At 35.0% G+C, this 27,127-nt stretch overlaps 1 protein-coding gene and 1 non-coding gene across 2 annotated transcripts in view; both read right to left on the minus strand.

Moving 5' to 3' along the window:
* KHDRBS2 (KH RNA binding domain containing, signal transduction associated 2) overlaps positions 1 to 27,127 on the minus strand; it is a 635,142-nt gene that overhangs the window by 256,848 nt on the left and 351,167 nt on the right. The window lies entirely within an intron of this gene.
* LOC123942947 lies at positions 1,595 to 1,713 on the minus strand. Its single transcript, XR_006818567.1, has one exon. It is a non-coding gene; the product is annotated as a small nucleolar RNA SNORA84 (small nucleolar RNA).

Genomic DNA, 27,127 nt, shown 5'->3' on the forward strand with positions numbered 1-27,127 from the left:
TCGGTGAATGATGGAGGGTTGGAAGATTATTAACCCCATTTGCAGACTCAAAGGTTAAATGATGAATGTGAGGCAAATCACAACCAGGATTTCGTGGTAAAAACATTTTAAATGCCTTACATTCCTCATCTTTATCCCAGTTAAAGTACTCCTTTTTTATTTTCTTCCAGTTCTGAGAACCTGTCAGCCTGGACCTATTCAGAAATTAAGCATGTTGCAGTCAAAAGACCATAGATTTCTGAATCAGAGCTCCAAGTCCTTTGATCTCCACATTATCATGGGGTGTATGGGGGCCGTCCTTCCGAATCATTGTTTTGTGTTTTTTTTTTAAGATTTTATTTAGTTATTTGAGAGAGAGAGAGAGAGAGAGAGAGAGAATGAGCAGCGAAGGGGCAGAGTGGGGGAAGAAGCAGACTCCCCACTGAGCAAAGAGCTTGACATGGGTTCAATCCCACCACCCTGGGATTATGACCTGAGCGGAAGCCTGACGCTCAATTGATTGAGGCATCCCAGGAACCCCCACTGTGTTATTTCTGAAAACAGAAAAGGAAATCCAAGGACGTCACAATGCCCTTGCTGCCAAGCCGGTGTTATTGCTGCTGCTGGTGGTGGTGTTACTGGTGGTGGTGGAGGACGTGTGTGTTTGACACTTCTGTACAACGTGTACGGCAGCTGTTTGACTAATAAATTGCTACTAGCTAGCAGGTGATATAAATACATGTATAAATTGGATAGGATACTTTCTGGGCCTGGAAATAGGAATTCTAAGCTCTAGTTTGGCTAAGTCATCTTTCTTCTCTCAACTATCTATTTTCTTATCTCCAGATGGATTTAAAACTTGACTCCATTTCTGCAGATGTGAAGACAACTCAACCGATATTGGGAGTGTCTAGGTAACCACATGCTATTCTTACACATGTTCATTTACAGGCTTGTGTATCTGGCCAGTATACATTTATGTGTACATGACTGTATGCACTTACAAAGACAATGAAAACCGAGGGCAAGGACCAGTAAATAGAAAAGCAGAACACATAGCAGTCCGAGGTTTACATAAAATATGTGATTGTGCAAAAATGTTTAGAAATACAAAAGATATCTAAAGAAGTCAGGAAAGGGTTAGCAAGAGCAGCAGAAGTGTGACTCGGCATGGAGAGATGGGGTTGAATAGCTTGCATTATGACAATATGGGCAGTAAATGACACCATAGTCATTTGTCAGTACGTTGGAAATTGACTGCTTGATGAGATCTAAATTCACAGTGTGATTAGATGAAACTGTTATGTCAGAATTATTCATGTAAACCAGCCAACTCATAAGACCCCCCCCCCCCCCCCGCCCAATACACACACACTTTTTTCCCAGTACATCAGCTCTGATGTACTGGCTAGTTTTTGCATAATGTCTATTTGTAGAAATATGACTACGATGTGATCTTTCATTTAGTCTTCTCTTCTAAAAGGTTGTTTTTTTGGTCTAATTTCCTTGTTATGAATGATTTCTGGTCCTGTTTACTGTGGCTTAAGATCTAATGAAAAACTACTAAACCATCACACCTTTCCAAATTTTTTTTTTTTTTTTTTTTTTTTTTTTCCCATGTATCAGTGACCGGGCTGTGGCAGCTGCTGAGGAGAAACAGCCCCCACGCATAAATCACAGGATTGCTCTGGCCCTTCACATCCACACACCTTTCCAAATTTTGAAAACTATGACCTAACTAAGAAATAAGAAAAGACCTTCCCTCTCTCTAGGGGCTGTAAGACTGGTATTTTCCGTGTGGATCCCATCACTGTGTGTTTCAGAGGCTTGTATGGGTGGAATATCACTTCAGTACCTTTCTCTTCCCTTTCACAATTCTAACAGTGGTGTGAAAAAAAAAATCTATTTTTATGTATTTTGAGTTGGAACAAAAATCAATTTCTACTTAAAAAAAATGATACAAAACCCAAAGAGTTAAAGGAGACAAAAACATGATTGTAACATTACTGTACAGTGATAGCATTTAGTTGTTTGATTTCATGAGATTTTTAGGTGCCATGCCAATATTTAGAAGAGTTAAGTTTTAAAACTATGAGCAAAAAATAAAATGATCTTTATTGGACTCTGGAGAGGCAACATCATGTAGCAATTATGAATGTGACTGTGTGGTCCTACTGCCTGGGTCAGATTCAGGCATTAACATTTATTATCTGTGTGGCTAAATGTAAATGCTAAGCCTTATGGGGCGTAAATGTTCTAATCTATAAAATGAGATTAATAACAGTAATAAACAAAATAGTATGGCTGTTGGGAGGGTTAAATAAATAAACATATGTAAATTGCTTAAGATGGTGTCTAGCACACACTGAGCATGTGATAAATGTTAGCTATTATTTTTCCCATGCAGGTTATAGGATCCCCTATTCTGATGTACCACGTATTTGAAATGATAAGGCAAATCTGTTATATCATTTTATTTCTTAGAAGAATTTTAGGTAAAAAGAAATCCTCAGGTGTTGATTGTATGTGAATGCATTTTATCCTTTATTTTTCTAAAGTGGTAGAGAATCTTAGGACTACAGTAAATTATGAAATACAATAAATCTGGTTTTGGCTATATTTATCCTTGGAAGGTTAAGGCTTTGGGTGAGAACGTGTAGGCAAACCCTGATCTGACGAATTCAGGAAGATTCATAGCCATGAGTCAGTTTCAGGCTGCTTATTTTTAAGTACATTTAGCCAACAACCAAGTCTGCAGCTTATTCTTAACTGAGTATCTGGAAAAGCTCCAATCCTTAAAGAGTCCGCAGCCAGAGCTAGTTTATTTAGACTTGGTGAACATGATATCATCTGCATGAAATGGAGTCTAAGGAAGACCAATAAAATAACAACAAAAAGTGACTTTTAAAAGGTTTTGCATGGGGCCCCTGCGTGGTGCAATCGGTTAAGCACCTGACTTGGTTTCCATTTGTCATGATCTCAAGGTCATGCGATCCAGCCCTGTATCAGGGCTCTGTGCTCAGTGCAGAGTCTGCCTGAGCTTCTCGCTCCCTTTCCCTGCCATTTCCACTTATGCTGATGCTCTCTCTCTCTTTAAAATAACCAAATCTTTTTAAAAAAGTTTTTGTATAAATGAAGTTGGAAGAAAAGTAAAATGAAACACTTACAAAGAAAGAGGATACTCATGCAAATTATTCCATAAAAGGAAAAATTAGTAAAATGTCAACATAAACCCAAACGGGTTTTTTCTGGGGGGGGGAGGTGTGGGGGTGGAGAGGGATGGCAGGGGCATTACCTATTTCCAAACCAGATATATTAAAAAAACAAAGAAAAGTTTAAAAGAAATAAATTTTCAAGACAAAAATTTTAAATTCGATTCATTTAGGAAAGATGAATAAACAAGAAAGACATAAAATACCAGATTATTAGTTCCAATCACTAGTCTCATCTTAAATTGCACGGCAATATCCTTGGGCAATGAGCAACACAGACCAAAGCTATGGGATATGTTAAAGTACTATCAGATATCCCTTTCATTTCCAGTGCCTTGTTTTTATAATAAATGTTAAATGGTACCTCTCAGTAAGTGTTATTATATCATTCATTTAACGAGGTAACTTCTCTTGCGATCTTAGACAGATAGTATATTTCTGTTAAATTCTTGCATTTCATTACATACACATTAAAGTCGCCTTCTTTATTGATTTTCTTTCAATATGTATCTGTATATTTCAGCAATTATATTGGACAGTGGTTGGTAACATTTTGGGATTTTTAAATTGTTATTTTTATTTTTTAAAGGAATATTTAGTGTAGCAAGTAATATGATAAAAATATTAATAGGGCGCCTGGGTGGCTCAGTGGGTTAAAGCCTCTGCCTTTCACTTGGGTCATGATCCCAGGGTCCTGGGATCAAGCCCCGCATCCGGCTCTCTGCTTGGCAGGGAGCTTGCTTCCTCCTCTCTCTCTCTCTCTCTGCCTGCCTCTCTCCCTACTTGTGATCTCTATCTGTGAAATGGATAAATAAAATCTTTAAAAAAAATATTAATAATTTTTTTACAAAGTCAATAACCTTTCCATGACACCTCTTCAACACATCCTCCTGAAGGTCAAAATAAATAGGATAGGGTTTATCTTTTCACTTTTTCTACGGTTCTTTTATTTTTTTCTATTTAAAAATATTATTATTATTATATTATTATTATTCATATTGCTTGGCAAGTTTCTCTTTTAACTGAACATGGCCATATCTCAGGGTCAATGAAACAGAACTCAATGTTTGTAGAGTAGCTAATTAGTTTTCCATAAGTTTTCATAGCATACATGTGATTTATTAATACATTTGATCATTTTCCTATTTATGGATATTTATGTTTTTCCACTGTTTCGTCACTACAATGCTATGATTATCATTTTATTACATGGTTTCTTTTCATCCCAAGGTTAAATTCTCTGAAAAGGAATTATTGTGTCAAATGATGTGTTATTTTTAAGAAAATTTTAGTGCACACAGCCAGGCTTTTCAAAATGGCTTGTATTATTCACACAACTATCTATCAACAGGATATTAAATGCTTATTTTCTGCAACTTTACTAATAATACTTAAGTCATCATCTGTTTTTTTTTTATTTGCCACCTATATGGGTAAAAAATTGTATCTCACAATGAATATTTTTTAATAACTACTATGAACACCTCTTTTCTGAACAGCCTATTCATTATTCTATTGTTTATAATTTTTAAGAATCTATTTGTAGAAACTTCTGATTCAAACCAAGATGGGGTAACTGGAAACAGAATTACCTCCCCATCTGAAAACAAAACAAAGCAACACAAAAGTAGAAATAGATAGACAGACAGATAGATAGATAGAAAAAACCCAACAGTTTCAAAACACTGGACTTCAAGTAATTTAAAATAGTGATCCCTGAGTGATGAGAAACAAATGGGGTAAGCTCTAGAGTATACTGTCTTGAGAAAGTCTCCAAGCCATGGCACAGAGGAGTAAATAATCCAAGCATGGTCCAGAAATTCCCTGAGTTACAGAGATACTATTAAGAATTCAGGGAGACCAAGGAGTCTAGAGTTCCCAGAAAAGAGTAATGAAGAGCTACAAAAATAGACGACTCTGAAAATCTGAGGAGAATCCCTTTTGGGTATTCAAGAGAGTTCTTTATAGTGCCTGTGTAAATGGAAACTATCAGGGCCAAGAAAACAACCACAAGAAAAGACTCCTGGGAACAGTCTGTATTGTTCATATGGAACCAGGAGTGGAGGCTGACAAACCACACTAAAAAACTGAGTTCAAAGGATATTGCGTAGGGAGCTCAGAAGGGTTTTGTGTCAGTAGTGGGGAATAATTAGCCCTAGATTAAACAGTGTTTTGGTCTTCCCTAATAAACTTTTAAAAGCAGGACACAGCAGGATCAGTTTACAAGTAACTTAAGAGCATTCCAGAATAAAGTTCAAGAATATTTACAGTAATTAAAAAATCCAGCATTTATTATGATGAGATTCATAATGTCTAGCAATCAATTAAGAATTACCAGTCAAGCAAAGGAGCAATAAAATATGATCAATAATCAGGAAAGAAAAAAAAAACACTGAATTGAAACTGATGCAGAATTTATGTAAATGTTACAAAAGTATTAAAATAGTTGCTATGAACTATATTCCATTTAGTGAAATAGTAAGTAGACACGAAGGAAATAAAAGACTGAAAATTGGATTTCTAGAGATGAAAATTACAATTTGTGAAATGAAAAATGTACTAGATAGGACAGATTAGACACCACAGAAGAAAGATGGAAAACTTGAAGACACAGCAACAGAAACTATCCAAAATGAACAGAAATAACTAAGAATTAGAAAAATAAAATGAAGAGAAAAAGAGAAGACATGAGTTACTAATACTGGAACCAAGAGAAGTAAGATCACTGTAGATTCTACAGATGTTGAAAGTTTAATAAAATATATTATAGCCAACTCTATGCCAACAAAGCCAACAACTTTTATGAAGTGGACAAATTCTTTCAAAGACAAAAGCTACCAAAGTTCCCTGGAGATGATATATTTAATAGCTCAAATATCATTTTGTCTATTAAAGACATTGAATTTATAGATTAAAAACCTTCTCAAAAAGAAAAATTCAAGCTCAGATATCTTCACTGATGAAATTTACCAATTACAAAGAAATACTCACTCTCCAAAAACTCTTTCAGAACTATGAAGAGTATGGGACACTTTTCTGACCGATAAAATAAAATAAAATAAAATAAAACAAAAAATTCAGCAAAACAGGAATAGAAGCAAACTTGCTTAACATAGCAAAAAGTATCTATGAAAAACCTCAACTAATTTCATATTAATGATTAAAGCTGAATTAATTACTCTCCTTAAGATCAGGGAAAAGGCAAGTCTGTTTACACCATTTCTACTCAATGTTATATTGTAGGCTCTGGCTAATGGAATAGGGCAAGGAGAAGAAAAGGCATTCAAATTGGAATGTTAAAAGCTAACGAGCTTTTGTTTGAAGATGATATATTTGTCTATGTAAGGAATGTAATGTAATTTTCTAAAAAGTTAAGGAAGCCATTAATGAGTAAAGTTAGCAATGCTATAAGATATAAAATGCATACAAAAATTGCATTTTGTGTATTAAATGAGCAATTAGAAATTGAAAATATAAAAATATATCCTTTACAACAGAACAAAAATGTGAAAGATAATAATCTTGCAAAAGATGTGAAAGACCTATACAGTGAAATTTACAAAACTTTGTTGAGAGAAATTAAAGAAAACCTAAATAAATAGAGAGATATGCTAAGATATGGGTTGAAAGACTCAATATTGATAAGCAGGCAATTCTCCTCAAATTGGTTTATTTATTTAACTCAATCTAATCTATAATGTGATCCCTGGTAAGTGAGCTATGGGAGGAAAGGATTTTTACAAAAGGCCATAAGAAAATTTTTGTGGGTGTTGAAGGTATTCTGTTTTGAGTTAGTGACTGTTTCACAGATGTAGGCATATGTTAAAATATCAAACTGTCTACTTTAAATAGGTTCAAGTTTTTATCACTTATAATAAATCTAATAAAAATTTTAGATACCCCTTTTTATTGTTCACCCTTAAACTGTGATAAGCATTATAATTTTATTTTTTTAATTTAAATGCATCTTTTTTTTAAAAAAGATTTTATTTATTCACTTGACAGAGATCACAAGTAGGCAGAGAGGCAGGCAGAGAGAGAGGGGGAAGCAGGCTCTCTGCTCAGCAGAGAGCCTGATGTGGGGCTCGATCCCAGGACCCTGAGATCCTGACCTGAGCCGAAGGCAGAGGCTTAACGCACTGAGCCACCCAGGTGCCCTCAAGCATTAGAATTTTTGAAATTTAACACTGATCTTAAGATTTTGTTAATATCTTTTACTCTTAGTGTTTTTCTTCTTATATAGATAAATATGTCTAGTCAGATAAACATTCTTAAGTCTTTAACTTATAAAAACTGGGACTCTTGGATTGCATTAAAATATCAATGAAAACTGGGGCACCTGGATGGCTTAGTCAGTTAAGCAACCAACTCTTGATTTCGGTTCAGGTCATGATGTCAGAGTCCCGGGATCTTCAGTTGGGCTCCTCACTCAGGGAAGAGTCTGCCTGGGATTCTCTCTCCCTCTCCCTCAGCCCTTCCATTCCTCCCACTCTGCTTTCTCTCTCTCTCAAATAAATAAATAAACAAACAAATATTTTTAAAAAATCAGCAAAAACTAAAGTTATACAAATATGCTATTTAATATTACATCTATCCACAACTTTCATTCAACTTATTATTGATTATTCATTAATTCAATTCCAAGTAGAAACGATATGTTAATTATTATACATTAATAGAAATAGATGATAACTTAAAACTTGGGACATGATAATTTAGCTTAATTATCCTTGCATTTTCAAAGGAAACAGTCAACAAAACAAAGAGGCAACCCACAGAATGGGAGAAGATATTCACAAATAACACTACAGAGAAAATGCTGATATCCAAGATCTATAAAGAACTCCTCAAACTCAACACTCAAAAACAGATAGTCACATCAGAAAATGGGCAGAAGACATGAACAGACACTTCTCCAAAGAAGACATACAAATGGCTTATAGACACGTGAAAAAATGTTCATCATCATTAGTCATCAGGGAGATTCAAATCAAAACTACATTGAGATACCACCTTACACCAGTTAGAATAACCAAAATTAAAACACAGTAAACAAGTGTTGGACAGGTTGTAGAGAAAGGGGAACCCTCTTCCATCATTGGTGGGAATACAAGTTGGTGCAGCCACTTTGGAAAACAGTGTGGAGATTCCTTGAGAAATTAAAAATAGAGCTACCCTATGACCCTGCAATTGCACTACTGGGTATTTACCCAAAGATACAGATGTAGTGAAAAGAAGAGGGCAGCATGGATGGGGCTGGAAGAGATTATGCTGAGTGAAATAAGGTAAGCAGAGAGTCAATCATCATATGGTTTCACTTACTTGTGGAGCATAAGGAATAACACAGAGGACATTGGAAGAAGGAGAGGAGAAGAGTGTTGGGGGAAATCAGAGGGGGAGACAAACCATGAGAGACTGTGGACTCTGAGAAACAAACAGGATTTTGGAGGGGTGGGAGGTGGGGGGTTGGGTGAGTCTGGTAGTGAGTATTAAGGATGGCACCTATTGCATGGAGCACTGGGTGTGGTGCATAAACAGTGAATCTTGGAACACTGAAAAAATAAAATTAATTTTAAAAAATTATCCTTGCATTTTCTTTATTTATTGACTCCCTGTAACATTATCAGCACAGGAGTTCTGAAGTGAACTAAATTGAAAAAAATCCTTGCCTGAAGTGAGCTAAAATTTTTGTGGTGCAATAGCGATAAACAAATAAAAAAGTAAAGTAAGTAATGTGTGACGACATGTACAATATTAAATATTAAGGATGTGATATGTGTGCTATACTTAAAAATGTAACAGGGGAGGGAAATAGATAATTCTGAAGAAGGTCGTAGTGATTTCAATTTTTAAATAGGCTCAACTCAGGAAAGGCCTCATGAGGCCACATGTGAGCTAAGATTCAAGGTGGCGAATGAAGAGATCTGGGTGAAGAGCTTTATGGGAGCAGAAACACGGAGACAGAGGCCTGGAAGTGGGAATAGGCCTGTGATGTTTATGGAACATCAGGGAGAGTGGCTGGAGCAGCTTTTGGCTTTATCCCCAGTGCAGTAGGAATCACTGGAAAATTTTAAATGGAGGAGAAATGCAATATGACATAAGCTTTAAAAGGATCACGGAGAGTAGGCCCTGTGGAGGATGGAGACCATGGCAGAAGTAGGAAAGCGGTTATGGGGCAATGACCTGTTTATTGCAGCCTAGCAGCATGGTATCCAGACGGACAGATCAAGCTCAGAAATAAAGGGGGGGAAGAACACTTTCTATGTATTTAATAACCACTCATTGTTTTTCTGTCGCTGAAATTAGACCACACTCCTTAACTCCGTATGGGTAATGGGAGTAAGGTGGTCAACCATTAATAGAATTGATTAATTAAACCAAAGGCAATACCGCGGGATTGGGTTTAAAACTGTTATTAGTAATGTTAGGCTATTTAATTCTTTCACTTAAATGAGCATCTTTTTTTGTAATGTGGTGATTCTAACAACATGTAGGTTTTTAATTGAATTAGTTGTATTAGTACTTGCAAAATTAGCTTGCTAGAAGAGTAATCACTAAGATTTCTAACAAAATACAGAATAGTTGAGTGGATGCTATTTTATAGGGTATACGTCATGTGCAGTGGGGTCCAAAGTGTTTGAAATCAGTGCTTAGTAATTATATTATCCAATTTACTATTGATATTTGTATAATACAAACTTTCTAAAAAAAAAAAAGAAAAGAAAACAACACCAAGGTTTAAAATGAATGACATAGAAACATTAAGGAATAATAATTCAATAATTTGTAAGAATGTACTGAGTACATACTACATGCCAGGATGAAGAGATCTCTTGCAGTTATAAAGATCAATATTCTTTTCTCCAAGAAAGTCATAGTTTTGTGTAGTAATAAAATTTTTAATAGAGGTAAGCACATTATGTTACTTGGAACATTCACTGAGCACTTGCTGTGTACTAGATTTTTGTTTTGCATGTATTACATCTCCAATCTTCACAAACCTATAAAGTAGGTAATAATATTATTGACATTTTAAAAATTAGAAAACTGATACTTAGATTAAATGATATGTCTATAATTACTTAGGAATTATTAATAATGATTAAAATGTAGCTATTTATGTAAAAATAACTGTGAAAAGTGTTTGGGTGTTACACAAAAGTACAATGGGTTTATAGGGTGAAGTCCAAGGGTATGCAGGAATTACAGCTGAGGAAGAAAGTGACATGTGGGCTGGATTCTGTGTGACCGAAAAGAGGCAAAGATCATCATGGAACTGCCTATCCAAAGGCACAATGTATTTTGGTTTTTTAAAGAACTGTGTAAGAAGTACTAATCATTGCTGGACGGTGGTGTGGGAGTGGGTGGGCTTAGGTGGAGCAAGGAATGAGCTTGGTAAATTAGTCTGGAAACAGATTGTGCAAATGTCCTTCTTAGGAATATAAAGTTACTCCTGTAGGCAAAAGAGTCCCTGAGGATTTTTGTCTGTTTGTTTGTTCGCTCATTTTTTGTTTTGCACTGTTTGTCAGTAGAGTACGAGTGCTACATAAGACAATGGACTACGAAGGTTTAGAACCCCATCCTGATGTACCAACTGTACACATGCTGGGAGACGAGATGGACAGCACGCAAGTGGAAGTTCAGAATGCAGATTTGGACATTAACCCAGGAAAGAGTGGTGCTGCCCTTGCTCAGGTCCAAGTCACTGCCGTCAAGGAGCTGCAGCAAACCAGAGAGCGACCTGAGTCTTCAAGGGAGGGTGTCTCATGAGGCAGCAGGGACCTGGCATCATTGATCAGGGAAGTTCTTGGTATCAGGTAGGATGGGAACTAAGTCAGGAGAGAATCTGAAGCAGGACTTTTTGGGGTTGTCAGCAAGTAGGTGGGGGTCAAAGCTAAGAACGTGAAGCATGTCATCTAGAAACAAAAGTTTGGGAGAAACACAAATGGGCCACAGGTTAACCACCATTTTCCTGGATTCTTAAGTATATACATATTTTAATGATCTCCCATTTCCACAGAAATGAATATTGTGATAAAGGGTTTCAAATAAGTCTTTGGATTTCTGACTTCATTCACTACCACCATCATGCTTCGCACTCATCCACCATCTAGTTCTTTGGGCAGGAGTAGTATCTGCTCAACACAGTATAGCTCCGGAAAATACTGCCTAAAATTTGGAATTGGGTAGAGTTTTGTTTGTTTGTTTGTTTGTGGGGTTTTTTGTTTTTTTATTTGTTTTTGTTTTGTTTTGTTGAGAGAGAGAGGGGGACAGAGCGTGAGCAATAGCGGTGGGGAGGCAGAGGGAGCGGGAGAGCGACAGGAGCAAGCAGACTCTGCCCTAAGTGTGGAGTCATCGTGGAGCTCAATTTCAGGACCCCAAGATCACAACCTGTGCTCAGATCAGGAGTTGGCTGCTTAACAGACTGAGCCACCCAGGTGCCCCTTAGGACAGACTTTTTAGATTACTGCCTTTGTCAATGAACAGCTGAGTGAAAAAAATGTTTAAATTTTCAGAGACAATAATAACAATAAAAATAACAATAATAAAAATAGTGAAAATATTATTTACCTTATTGATGGGATGACTGATAATAAATATAGAGAGGTAGGCTGGCATATGATAGATTTGTAGACTTATTTTTACAAACAATTGGAGTAACTACTATATGTTAAATCAGGGTTATTATTATGAGCAAGTCACCATTTTTACTCATAAGAGACATAACAATCTCCATTATAAGCTGCTCTACAAAACATAAAGGAACCCACATCTGTATTACTCATTAAAATTTGAGAACTACTCTCTCTGAGGTACTGACAACTTCAAAAGAGTGGTGCTTATTACTCAGAGCATTACAGAGAAGAGAAAACATCTTCCATTAGGTCTCCAAGTCAACCCTCTGGGACTATCACATCTTTTTAAATAAAAGTAAAAAAATTCCTTAAATGCTGAAGGTAAAGAATTGATTGTCCAAACTCCCAATCTCCCTTGAACACCCTAACAATTTGGTGGCCCAAATTCATAATGTATGACTACATTCATAATCTATCATTTTTAAAATGCAGATTGATTCAATTTATAATAAACAGATAAAAATATGCTGCAATGCATAATGCTGTATAATGTACATCTGTTGTACAGAAATGGGAAAAACACAAGGGTAAGATATTTATTTTAAATCTTACAGCTGTTTTTCAATCAGCTGTAGTTCTGTATCTACAAATAAAGTAGGCTATGAGAGCAGGTAATTATTGGGATTTATTTCACAGATGAAGAAATTGACACTGTTGACTGTTGTTGGTGAGTGCTGCCCAATCTGGGATATTCCCTACACTTGGAGTGCTCTCTGGTGTCAGAGGAAATACTGGCTAAGTGCTACTCCCTGCTTGATTGGTGAGCAAACCATGTTCTTGTGTTTACTTCGTTATATAACTGTTAAGATTGCCACAGAAAAATGGAAGTTTCCTATAGAAAACAATGTGATTGTTATCAATTCACATCTTGATTGCCTATTCAAATTCAGTGTATAATACAGCAATTCTTTCCAGCTTCTACATTCAAATTTATACGTCTTTAGTAATTGTAGTCCCTGGAACTTATTTAGTATAAAGTGCTAAGCAAACCTGAATGAGTTCTAGAGGAAATCATTGCTATTTCCTCCTCCTTATTTACAACTCTCAAATCTCCAGAGGAGAAAAACACTGTTTTCATGATAAAATTATAAAACTGCTATGTGGAAACAGGTTAGTGAAGAGGAAATATGAGTCTGCTATTTGTACAATGCCCATTCTGTTGAGGCAAAAGTATTTTAAGTTCTAAATTATTCATACTGTTATTCACATGATCAAATATCTCAAGCAATTACTTCATTCATTTTATTTAAGCTTTCTCAATATGCTTTCCAGTGTATTTTAAGATCATGTAACCATAACAAATGCCCATTTTACAGGGGTGCACTATATTACATGGATTTAAAAGAGGACTATATGCAGGTCATTATATTTTTGTGCTATAGGAAGAGCAATTATTCACATGTGTCATCTATGTTTTCCTGGGTTTTATCATGCTGGTATTTCTACCTATATATTTTTTCCACCTATATTTTTAAAACAAAATTAATTAATGATCTATACCATATTTATAGCTAAAAAACAGATTTCAGGATGCTTTGGAAAGATTACAAAACTAGGTGTTAGGCCTTAAAATTTATCTTTTGTCTGATTCTCTTTTCCATTGTTGCCACTATTTTTAAAGACTAGTAGCGGCTCTTTGGTAGTGAAATTCGAAAGTAAACATTACTACTAATTACAAAATATCATGCTTTAATTTACATATTTATGTATATAATTACTTAAAAATTTCAAGACTGCTATAAGGAAATTTTCTTCTTCTAAAGGAGGCCAAAAAAGAATCCAAATTGAGCAGGGAAGAATAATATAGGTCTCTAGGAACACTGACTACACTGCGGTCATACTCCCTGTGGTTGTCCAGCTGCTATCAAATAGAGTGGAAAGAAGTGCTAATGTGGGAAGCCATAAAGAAAATAGTCTTGGAGGATCAGAAATTAGAATTCAGAAGTTTGTCATATTTTTTAAGTTTTTTTAAAAAAATTTTTAGCAATCTCTACACCCATGTGGGACTCTAATTTACAACCCCAAGATCAAGAGTCGCATGCTCTACTGACTGAGCCATCCAGGCGCCCCTCAGGAGTTTATCATTTCATTAGAATAACACGTGCCCTTTCTATGCTGGAGTGTGTAACAGCTTTCCCCCTCTTCCATCAAATTATACTTTAGTGAAAGGTAATGTCTTCTTATACAGTGTTGTAGTAGTTCTGCTTAAATACTCAGTCCGAAAGGACTGGCCAACATTTTTCATTTGTTCAGTTATTTCGAGAAGGTATTTATTTTTAAAATATTTAGAATAATAGTATTTTGGCCATCCTGGCAAAAATCAGACTTCCGAAAATTGATGCAAATTCTAAGTGCCAGTGACATTTTGTTTCCATTTTTGTTTGGAGGCCTTATAGATCATTTTTCAATACCTAATTTTGTTTGGTATTTTTCAAAGTGTTAAAACTAAGTTTTCAAAGCAATCATACATGTGAAAAGAAATGTACCCAATTGATGTCATATTCTATCTGAATCAGATGATTGTAAGTCTTTTTCTTTTAAGTAATTATCAGAAAAACAACTTTGGAAGAAGATTCTAATTTTACTGATAGTTACACCTTAAAAGCAACTTCTTCAGATGGATTCACCATAGCTGTCTTTAACAGGTGTGGGTGTAGGCCCAAATCAAAAGCTGCCATCAGTTTTTGTTTGTTTTTTCTTTTTAACCTGCATGAATTTGACTTAGGGAACATTTTTACAGTATCTCATTTCCATCACTTAGTCATCTTAATAGCAATATAATATGAGTCTGCCCAAAGGCCATTTTCTACCATCTGGATGCCTATAGGTATCCAGACCTTTTCAATCATTCACACTCAACTTACTCAGAAGTGGGGAGAAAAATCCAGATACAGAGAAGATTTAAGCAACTTGGAATGTATCACAGGGAGAGAGAAAACTGCTTACTCAAAATGGATTAATTTAGCTGGATTCCTTGATGTTATTAAGTTCTTGAACATTATCATGAAATATGACAAAACTGTACTGTAGATACAAATTTGAGAAGCAGAAAACTAACAAGCTAAAAGGATATAACTATCCTTTAACAAATGTTTGCATGGAGGAAAGTTACTCTAAATATATTTACTATAAATATATAGTATCTTCAAAATTGCTAGATGAAGCTTGTTTGTATTCACTTTTTGCATGAACTTAAACATGTCCTCTCTCTGGGTTTACTTGGTTTTCTCATCCAGTCAATAAAAGTTCAGGATTATCCGATTACTTAATCCTCTCCTTCCCAAACCCATCCCACGGCTTGCCATGTCTATTTATAAGACAGTTAAAACAGAAGTGTTGAGAAATGGCTAACCTTTTAGAACTGGCAGTTCTCACAGAAAATGCTCAAGGAGACTAACTTGCACCATTGCGTGCCAATGGTAGACTTTGTAAATGAATCGGCAGGTGACAGTGGACTCCACAAATCTCCTAAAGACCGAAGGGTAGTGATTATAAATTTAATGAGAATATACACAGAAAAGGAAAGAGAGTCATAATTAAAGCAAGTAAAGGGGGAGCTAACTCAAGCAAGTTAGTTTATGAGTTGTCTGGAGGGAGCTGAGTACCAGACTTCAGTAGAATTTTATTTCATTTCAGTGTCAAACCTAGCAAACCTAGGTTTCAAACCTAGCAACATATTCTGTACTAAAAGAAAGATCATTCAAAATTAACACATGCAATGTTTCCACTCAGGTGAGTAGAAATAATTTGTTTTTGTTTCAAATGAACAACTTTTTTGTATATTTGAAATAAACATTCCCAATTTTATATAATAATAGGAATCACCAAAGAATTCAATCAGACTACACACAATAAAATATTTTCGATACATCTGCCTAATGGGCAAAAATGAATTTTAATAAAAATAAAAATTTAATAAAAAAATAGGAAAAAGTTGTGCCTAAAATACCACTCATATGAATCTTTAATGAAAATCACTACAAGAAAATATGGTCTGATTCCTTTGTATATTGTCGTATAACAAAGGGTAAAGAAAGTTGATTATGAGTGTATGATCATGGATCTGCAAATCTCTGACGGTCAAATACCTGCTGAAACCTTCAAGTAACTGAACCTTTTATAAAAGTTTGGAAGTTTATAAAAGCTAAAAGAATAATATTACCAAAAGAGAAACAAAAAAATCTGAATATTGGGCTTAAAAATTTTTATTTGAAATTTTAAGTATATATATATACATGTATATATATATTGATAAAAGAGATATATATATATATCTTTGACTTTAGATAAATATATATATATATATATTTATCTAAAGTCAAAGAAGTTATTTAAGAAGCTTTATATGGTTGCTACTTTTGGTAATCATTTTAAATATAATTTTATACTTTTGAGAGAGCATTGCATACTAAGCAATTCTTGCATCATAAAGTACACATTAGTCACTATTTCCTCTCTAGAACATAGAGAAACATGTCCAATAAGTACCATCTAATTAAAGAGGCAGATTCTCTTTTTTCTACAAATTGTGCAATCCTGTGTAGCTTCTACTTACTGAAATTTACCTTTGACTTTAAAAGGTCAGTTTTCTGCTAAGAAAACTGAGATTGAGAATGCCAGAATTTATTGTCTTAGAAACTAAAAGAAATCTAAGAACATTGCCAAAGGTTGTATTACTATGTTTTTTGTTTTTTTGTTTTGAATGGGAAAGTGCAATCAGAATTCCAAATTGCGTGATAGAAACTTGGAAATCAAGAATTCTCTCAGACTGACTTGGGCAGAGACTCAAAAGATACAGAAATGGATAGAAGATTTAGTAAACTCATGGGCATATCATATTTCTTCTTTTCTTATTCCCTAAGACTTTAGTATTTCATGAAAGGAATTCAGGTAGACCTTGAAGATTGGGCTTGAGGAGCAGACCTCTACAGAGAGGGCATGAGACACTAAATGTAGTCTGAGAGTTATCATCCCTGGAATTTAGCAGAAGTTAGTGGATTTTGAATGAAAAGTGTGTGTAAAGTTTACTTATCCTTCTTTTTCCCTTTGCCATTGTCAGTGTCACCCCTATCCATTCTGTCCTTGACTAGCAATAGGACAGGCAGAAAGGGAGATGACAGGTGTGAAGCCCAAAAGGATGACTCCGTGGGGATCAGGCAAGAGAAGAGGTAAATGCAAGTGCAGGGGCAACTGGAGAAGGGGAGATTTTATATGTATCCAAGCAGGGAGTTCTTCAGAGGTCATTCCTGCACAACACATTGTGTTGGAGACTGTCAGAATAGGTATGAATACTTAGTAGTTTATCACCTAAAAAATTACAGTCATAGAGTATATTATCTGAGGTTTTATAATACTATAAAAGAAATTGTGCACACTGTTCTGCAAAAGGGGAGCAAATTCCTCTGAGTGAAATTGGCTCAACGATGCTAAATCCTCAATATTATTCACATTCTGCACAATGTATTAAGACTGAATGACAGAGGGGCATCTGGGTGGCTCAGTCAGTTAAGCATCTGACTCTTGACTTAGGCTCAGGTCGTGATCTCAGAGTTGTGAGATCAAGCCCTGCACTGCGCTCCACACTGTGTGTGGAGCCTGCTTGAGATTTTTCTCTCCCTCTATCCCTCCCTCTAAAGAAAAAAAAATTGAATGAGACAATTTAGTGCAACTCACTCATTTTAAAATTAATGAAATTTGAGGGCCAGTAGGTAAAACAAACAAACAAAAAACCATTTACTTGAGGCCAAAGATAGAGCAAGAATGCATGACTGCTCACCCCATCTTTATTTTTAGAAACAAAATTTAACCACAGGGAATTTCAGAGAATGATATTTTGAATATTTAACTACAGAGAACTTCAGAAAATAACAATCTTATCATATTGATGTCAGCATAGGTTATACATTAGCAATGTTATAGTGAACATTTCCAATTTCCCAATTCCATTTTATGGCTTCTAGTTGTTTGGTGTGTATTCTTTCCAATTTGTGGTATTAAATTTTTAATCTTTCCTTATTCTATCACTTGTTTATGCACTCATAAACAAAAAGTGATGCATTCTCTGCTAATCTTGTGGCAACTTGTTTCCAGTCAATATTGTTTTTAAATAAATATCTATCTATATGGGCACATACAATTATAGTGTGCACATATATTTTATTATATTTATTCTTTGCTTTTATTTCTTGTTCTATTATTGTTGCTTCCCACCCTCCCCATTGTTTGCCTTCTAATAGGTTGATCACGTTTCTATTTCCTCTGTAGTAATCTGAAAACTGGATGTTCTATTATACACTTTAAATATGCAAAATGACTTCAAAATATTCCAATACAGTGTAACATTCTTCAAAACTAGCAGCCCACCCCACAGACACTCCTCCATAGTTCTCCTTCCTCATGAAAATGTTTGTACTTTAGCGTGAACTGCCACCTCATTTTCAGTTTTTGTTTTAATGTTAGCCTGTGTTTTAGTCTATGTTATTTTAACCATCCCCATTCCCCCATATATTCTTCTAATTATCTTTTCAAGTCAATAATTATCTAGATTTGAGCATTATACTTTCTCGATACAGAATTCATCTTTGTGTCTTGCATTCCCTTATTTTCTTTTATGTCAGTTTTCCTTTGGGCTAAAGTATATCTTTTGTATTTCTTTCAGTGAAGGTCTGCAGCTGGTAAACTTGTTGTTTATATGTCTGAAAAATATCATTATTGTCTTCTGACTTGAATGACAATTTAGCCTCTAATTGAACTGAAAATTGATCATAATTATTTTCTGTCAGTGGTTGGAAAATACTATTCTTTTATGCTCTGTATCTAGTTTTGGTGATGAAGTTTCCTGAAAAACTTTGTTTTTTAGAAATTTTTATTTGATACATTATAGATGACACATATAATCTAACATTATTTCCAGGACTTTTGCTTATACTTTTCAGAATTAATTTCATTTTCGGTTTTGAAAAATTCTCAGAAAATGTGTTTCAAACAGTGTATCTAATCCATTTTCTTGATCCACACTTAACTTTGACTAAACATGGTAGGAACTTCTTATTCCTTCCTTCATGCTTTTCTCTTCATCTCATGACGCTGCCTTCTGAGTAATCACCTCAAATCCACCTTTATATACACTCAGATTCTTTTCAGTTGTATTTGGTCCACCCTTTTTGTCCATCCCATTGAGTTTTTCTTTTTAATTTTAATCTGTTTATTTTATTGTCTAGAATTTATATCTGGGTCTTTTGCAAAGCATTCTCTTTTTAATTGATTAATGTGTTTGTCAGGGAGAGAGAGAGAGAGCAAGCAGTGGGAGCAGCAGGCAGAGGGAGAAGCAGGTAGAGGGAGAAGCAGGTTCTCCGCTGAGCAAGGAGCCCAACACAGGACTCCATCCCAGGACCCTGGGATCATGACGTGAAAAGACAGATGCTCAACCGACTGAGCCACGCAGGCATACCACATCCTCTCTATTTTATCATGTCTTCTCTTGCTTTGTGAATCATGTTTCTTATTTTGTTCATTGACCATTTAAAAGTTCTTTAAGTAACTTTCAGTTTCCTTTTATCAATGGCTCCTTAGCTATTATTACTCTGACTGCTGTAATAATGACATTGAACATATTTCACGTTTTAAAATGTTTTGTTATTGACTTATTTTGGGATTTCATGTGCCCTATGTTTCTTGAACCTATTGGGTAGTTTCACTGTTTTCTTCTTTAAGAATTTCTGCTGTATACGCGTAAGGCAAGAGTTGAGACCGCACACCTATTTCTATTATAAGGCTAGAAATCACAGGTTTGCCATTTGAGTTTGGACTAACAGCCTCAGCCAACAGACTGAGGTTTTGTACTGAGATTTCCTTTGCTTGGTAACTATATTTGTAAAGGAAGCTCTGGTTCAGTAACTTTTAGATCCACAAGGCCTACTGCCTTTATTCTGAGCTCTAAACAGAATTAAATTCCATCCTTTAAGTCTTCTATAACCACAGCTTAATCCCCATGAGCTACAAGGACACACTCCTACGCAGTCCTGAAAATCTCCTCTTACCTTCTGGCACCTGAATATTTTTTTTTAACTTTTAATTTTAATTACCCCCTAATTTTTCAATCCACGGTTTGCATATGAGTAGGGTAGTAGATGTTTTCCATGTCAGCTTCTTTCACCATCTTGGCCAGAAACTCTCAGTGCACATTCTATGACTCCAAACTATTCCAATCACTAATACATTATTGAATATTTTCTATTTTCTATATTTAGAAATATTTTCTATTTTCTCTTAAACATATTTTCTATGTCTGCACAAATGTGAATATAAGTTTTATTATTTCTTTTTGAAAAGTTTATAATCTAATGTTGAATTAAGTAAGATAAAATATTTAAACTTTAACAAAATTAAAAGATAAAAAATGCACTGACATAAGATCAGTGTTCATTAAAGAGGGCCTGCATCACTTTGAGTAAATGACATGTAAAGATTTCATGGAAGAGTTAAATTTCAACTTGCTATAAAAACAGATAAATCCAGAAGACATAAATAAAATAAAAACACAACTTACCAAATTTGGGGGATATGGCAAAGCAGTGCTTCGAGGGGAAGTTATAGCACTTAATATAAGTATTAGAAAAGTAGAAAGTAAAGTAAATATTAGAAAAGTAGAAAAACTCAATCATCTATTTTCACATTAGCAAACTAGTAAAGAAGAGCAAATTAAATCTAAGGTAAACAGAAGCGAAGAAAAAATGAAAAGTAGTGCAGAAATCATGAAATTGAAAATATGAAATCAATAGGTAAAATCAATGAAATCAAAAGTTGGTTCTTTGAAAAGATTAATAAAACAGATAAGCCTCTAGCCAGACTACCTAAAAAAAAAAATAGATAAGAAAGAAGATAAGTCATAATATCAGAAATTAAAGAGGGGACAGATGCCATGGACATTAAAGGGATTATAATGGAATATTGTGAACAACTCTATGCCCCCAAACTTGATTATCTAGATGAAATGGACAAATTCCTTGAAAGACACAATCTGCCAAAACTCACACAAGAGGAAACAGACACTCTTAATAGGCCTATATCTATTAAAGAAATTGAATCAATAAGTAATAACTTTCCAAAACAGAAAGCACCAGGGCTTTATAGGTTCACTGCTGAATTCAACCAAACATTTAAGGAAGAAATTATACCAATTCTCTACAACCTTTTCTAGAAGATAGAGGCAGAGGAAACACTTCCTAACTCATTCTATAAAGCCAAGTGATCCTGACACCAAACCACACAAAGATATTACAAAAAAAGAAAACTGCAGATCATTATTTCTCATGTAAAAATCCACAATAAAATATAGACAAATTGAATCCAACAAGATATAAAAAGAATTATGTAGCACCACCAACTGGGATTTATGCAAGGCTGATTGATCATTTGAAAATCAATTAATGTAACAAAGCACATAAACAGATGATTTTTTAAAAATTACGATTATATTAGTAGATTAAGAAAAAGCAATTTATAAAATCCGACAGCCATTCATGATTAAAAAACAAAACAAAAGCAAAACAAAACACTTCAAGAAACTAAGAAGAGAGGGGGAATAGGCTGAACTTGGTAAAGACTATCTTTAAAAAACCCTACAGCTGGGGCGCCTGGGTGGCTCAGTGGGTTAGGCCTCTGCCTTCGGCTCGGGTCGTGGTCTCAGGGTCCTGGGATCGAGCCCCACATCGGGTTCTCTGCTCAGCGGGGAGCCTGCTTCCCTTCCTCTCTCTCTGCTTGCCTCTCTGTCTGCTTGTGATTTCTCTCTGTCAAATAAATAAATAAATAAATAAAACCAAAAAAACCAAAAAAAACCCTACAGCTAACATCATACTTAATGGTGAGATACTCACAGCTTTACCACTAAAATCAGGTACAAAGCAAGCATGAGTTTTCTAACCACTTCTTTTCAACATTGTACTTGATACATGTACTTAGGACAGTAAGGAAACAAAAGATACACAAATTGGGAAAGAAAAAATAAAATTATATTTATTCACAGATGACATGTTCATCTATGTAAAAAATCCCAAAAAACTGACAAAAAATTTCCTAGAAGCAATTATAACAAAGTTGCAGGATGCAAGATTAATATACAAAAGTCAGGGGTGCCTGGGTGGCTCAGTCAGTTAAGCGTCTGCCTTCAGCTCAGGTCATGATCCTGGGTCCTGGGATGGAGTACGGCATCGGGCTCCCTGCTCAGCAAGGAAGTCTGTTTCTTCCTCTCCCCTTGCTCCTCCCCCCACTCATGCTCTCTCTCTTTCTGTTAAATAAATAAAATCTTCTAAAAAAAAATATACAAAAGTCAAGGGTGCCTGGGTGGCTCAGTGGGTTAAAGCCTCTGCCTTCGGCTTAGGTCGTGATCCCAGAGTCCTGGAATAGAGGTCCGCATCGGGCTCTCTGCTCAGCAGGGAGCCTGCTTCCTCCTCTCTCTCTGCCTGCCTCTCCACCTACTTAAGATCTGTGTCTGTGTATCTCTGTGTCTGTCAAATAAATACATAAAATCTTTTTTTTTTTAAGATTTTATGTATTTATTTGACAGAGAGAGATCACAAGTAGGCAGAGAGGCAGGCAGAGAGAGTGAGAGAGAAGCAGGCTCCCCGCTGAGCAGAGAGCCCGATGTGGGACTCAATCCCAGGACCCTGAGATCATGACCCAAGCCGAAGGCAGTGGCTTAAACCACTGAGCCACCCAGGCACCCCAAATCTTTAAAAAAAATATACAAAAGTCAATCCTTTCCTATATATAAGCAATGAACAAGTGGAATTTGAAATTAAAAACACAGTAGTATTTATATTAGAATCTCCTAAAGTTAAAATACTTACTGTATAAATATAACAACATAATGTACAAGAGTTATATGAAGAAAACTACAAAACTGATGAAAGAAGTCAATGAATCATTAAATAAATGCAGAGATAATCCATCTCATGGATAGGAAGACTCAATATTGTCAAGAGGTCAGTCCTTCCCATTTGATTTATAAGTTTAAAGCAACCTCAATTAAAATTACAGTAAGGGAACAAAGTCTTTTCAACAGATGGTGTTGGAACAATCTGACATCCTCATGCAAACAAACAAACAAAAACAAACTAAAAAACCCACAAACAACTAAATCTATATACAGACCTGAACTCAAAATGGATCAGAGATGAAATGTAAAATGTGAAACAATCAAACTCCTAGAAGAGAACCCTGGAGAAAACCTACATGACCTTGGGTATAATGATGCCTTTTTAGATACAACACCAGATATGAGCCATGAAAGAAGTAATTAATAAGCTGGACTTAATAAAATTAAAAAAAAAAAACTTTTGCTTTGAGAAAGACAAAGTAAAGACAATAAAAGATAAGCCACAGACTAGGAAAAAACATTTGCAAAAGACAAAGCTGATAAAAGACTCTGATGTGAAATACAGAAAAAAACTCTTCAAACTCACATTAACAAAGCAATCTGATTAAAAACTGGGCCAGTGATCTTAACAGAGACCTTACAAAAAGATGGACAGATGGCAAATAAGCATATGAAAAGATACTCCACATCACACTTCATCAGGGAAACTCAAATTAAAAGAAGAGATACTACTTCACACCTTTTAGGTGAAAATCTGGAACACTGGCTGACTATGATATGAAGCAAGAGGAACTCGTACGCATTACTGATGGGAACGTAAAACGGTACAAACACTTTGGAAGAGAGTTGGCAGTTTCTTGCCTAACTAAATGAAACTAAACATACACTTACCATACAATCCAGCAATCACACTCCTTGGTATTTACCCAAAGGAGAAAAACTTAGTCCATGCAAAAAGTGCACACACATGTTTATAGGAGCTCTATTCATAACTGCCAAAACATGGAAACCACCGAGTTGTCCTTCAATAGATGAATACATAAATGTCCACTGATAAATAAATACCTACAGGATAAATACTGTGGTACATTTAGACAATGGAATATGATTTAACACTAAAAAAAAAAAATGAGCAATCAAGCCACAGAAAGACATGGAGGAAACTTAAATGCATATTACTAAGTGAAGAAACCAATCTGAAAAGGCTACCTACTATATGATTCCAACTATATGACATTCTGGAAAGGCAAAACTGTGGAGGCAGTAAACAAGATCTGTAGTTGCCAGAGATGTGAGTGAAGGCATGAATAAGCACAGCACCAGGGATCTTCAGTACAGTGAAAATATTCTCTATGATATTAAATGATGGATATGTCATCAGACATTTGTCCAAAGCCATAGGATATACAATACCAAGAATGAACCCTAAGGTAAACTACAGATTTTGGTTGATTATGATGTGTCAATGTAGGTTCATCCTTGGTAATGCTGTACCATTCTGGTGAATGATACTTGATATTGGGGGTAGGGGTGAGGTTACACATGTGTGTGGGTGTGGAGTGTATGAGAATTCTCTGCACCTTTTCAATTTTGTGGTGAATCTAAAACTGTTCTAAATAAATAACATTAAAAAGCACAAATTTAGGAAATCTATAAAGTTAGGGGAAGTATTTCTAGTCAAAAGAAATAGGATATGCTATGGAGGTGATGATGTGCAAAGTATATTGTGAGGTAATAATTATGGCTGCCTCCCCTTGAGCAGACTAATTAGATGAGAGATCAGAAGGACCTAGGACAGATTTTGAGAGTTTAAATTTTCTCTACTGAAGATATTTTAAGTTAGAATGTTCTGTTTGAAACTGTTGCTCTGAGAAGGTTAATCTGTCAGTGTTGTATATCAGGGCATGGGAGAACAGAGGCAGGAAGGCCGTGGGATAATTCCATTGTAAAAGGATAAAAGCTCAGACTAGTAGATTGGTAAGGGAAGTGGAAAGGAAAGGGAAGACTGACAAAGGCAATTTAATGTATTTACACCCACTATTTTCTACAAAGGATTTAGTGTCTCTTTGAGAAAATACAAAAAGATGAACTAGACATATAAGGGAGGATGTTATAAAGACAAAAAAGGCAAATCGTTGCTGTACGGCACTGGTTTCTGGCTGGCAGTGCGTATGAGGAAATGCTGTGGGAAGTGTGCTTCTCAAGAGAGGCAGAAGTTTTTTTCTAGATGCAACTTCTGAAAAGAAAAACCAAACAAACAAACAAACAAACAAAAAAAACCACCTCTTATTCATGTTTTCCAGTGGTTTTCATTTGGGTATTATTTTGCTCCCTAAAAGACATCTATCATGGTCTGGAGACATTTTTGATGGTCATATTGAGTGAGGAGGAGGGTGTGCTACTGCCATCTAGTGGATAGAGGTGAAGGACACTGCTAACTTGCTTCCAACATACAGGTTGACCCCTGCAACAAAGAATTCTCTGGTTCAAAATGTCAGTGGTGCTGAGATTTTAAAACTCAGTAGGATTAATCTATTCACTTTGTGTAGACACATTCAGGTATCCAGTGAATTTGAAATGTTAAACATAGTTCTATCATATGCAGTCGACTACAACCTGCTCTACTTTCCATTGTATTTACCAAAATCAAAATTGCTTACTTTCCTGTGGAATTCAAAATTACTTATTTCGTATTTATCACCTACTTAACCTCCAGCAATTGCTTGAACATAAGCTCCATCCGTTTAGGAATCTTTGCAAGTTTTGTACACTGACATTTCCGTCACCAGTGCTTGGTACAGAGTAGAATCTTAATAAGCACCTTTTTCATGAATGATTGAAGGAAGCTGGTTAAAAATACACAGATTTCTAGTGGTTTAATCAATGCTATTGAAATTTAAAGACTGAAATACTTAGAAGAAAGGAGAGTAGGTATTACCATAAGTTATCTTCCCCACATCCTATTTGGTTCTTTATACTTTTAAATGAATCTAGATTTTAGACTCCAAGACCACCCTTTCTTTGAAGAACTAATGTGATGGACATAATTCCTTCATGCTGATTGTGAGACACTGGGAAGAAACCAGGGGACATACTGGTTCATTAAATAGTGAAAGAAAGACAATGGCTGTCACAGACTATGTAGAGGATGTTCTATCCATGTGGAAGTATTCTAGTACTTTTCTATAAAAAATGTGATAGCAAAATGTGTTCCCCTGACATTCAACTCAGAGTCAAGTCCATCTCTTTTTTCCCTTAGCATCTTCTCGCAATATCTATCTATCTATATTTTTTTAAGTAAGCTCTACCCTCAACATGGGACTTGAACTCATGAGCTGGAGAGCAAGAGTCACAAACTCTACTGACTGCTAGCCAGGAGCTCCTGAGCCAATATTCTTAATCATAAGTGATACTATTCATAATGATATTAAGTAAAAAAAAAAGGAGAAAAATTCATAGCATTTGCCAACATTATTAGCAAAAATCTCTATTCTTATTTTAATTTATAAGTCTTGAGGTAAATAATATTAACTCCATTGTTCATCAGAAGTAAAGATAACAAATACCAATGAAAATGGTTACTGTATCAATAAAAATGTTTGATATTAGAAATATAAAAATGTAATAGGGAGGTCTTTGATAATAGTGTACTGGCAAGTGAATGTTCCAAAAAAATGAATGTAGTACCCATATTAAACAACCTACATGGAACAATATAGATCCTAGAAATACACATAAGAAGACTTCTCTTGCTAAAATTCATTTTATTAAAAATTAATATTTTGTTAATTATAAAAAACTATCACTAAACATCTCAATACTTTAAAACCATATTTTTAAGATGAGTAAATTTTATGAAAATAAAACAGGATTGTCTTATTTTGGGGAGATAAAATATTATAATAAAGGAATTATTACAATAAGGAAATATATTACAATAAGGAAATAAAGTAAAATTATTACAATAAGGAAATAATAATGCTTAATTATTTATTGTGCTAAAAAAATGTGTTTAGCACAGCCAGAAGGCACAATGTATTACCACTTATTTTTTTCTTTCAGCTTCTCCATTCCTGCAAACTTGTTTTTGGTAGCATGATACAAAAGAACAACTTGAATCACATCTTGATTTTTGCCTGAATTTGATACCCAAGTGCACACAGAGATATCTACATGTAAAGTTTTATTTATTTAGAAACATTTTTTTTGGTAATGCGTTACTATCTCTTCCCTGCAGCCTGAATTTCCGTGGATTTAATTTTAAATGCCCTTCCTTTATTTTAATCTTCTTTCTATTACTTCCACGTAAAATTAAGCCAAATAACACCGTTCAAAGTAAACAGAAATGAATTAGGCGTAAATAAAAAGAATTGATACTACCAAGCAAAAACATGAAAGAAACATTATAAGACAGGATTTGTGAA

The sequence above is a fragment of the Meles meles genome, chromosome 5, assembly GCF_922984935.1.
Source record: "Meles meles chromosome 5, mMelMel3.1 paternal haplotype, whole genome shotgun sequence".
Taxonomy (NCBI): Eukaryota; Metazoa; Chordata; class Mammalia; order Carnivora; family Mustelidae; genus Meles; species Meles meles.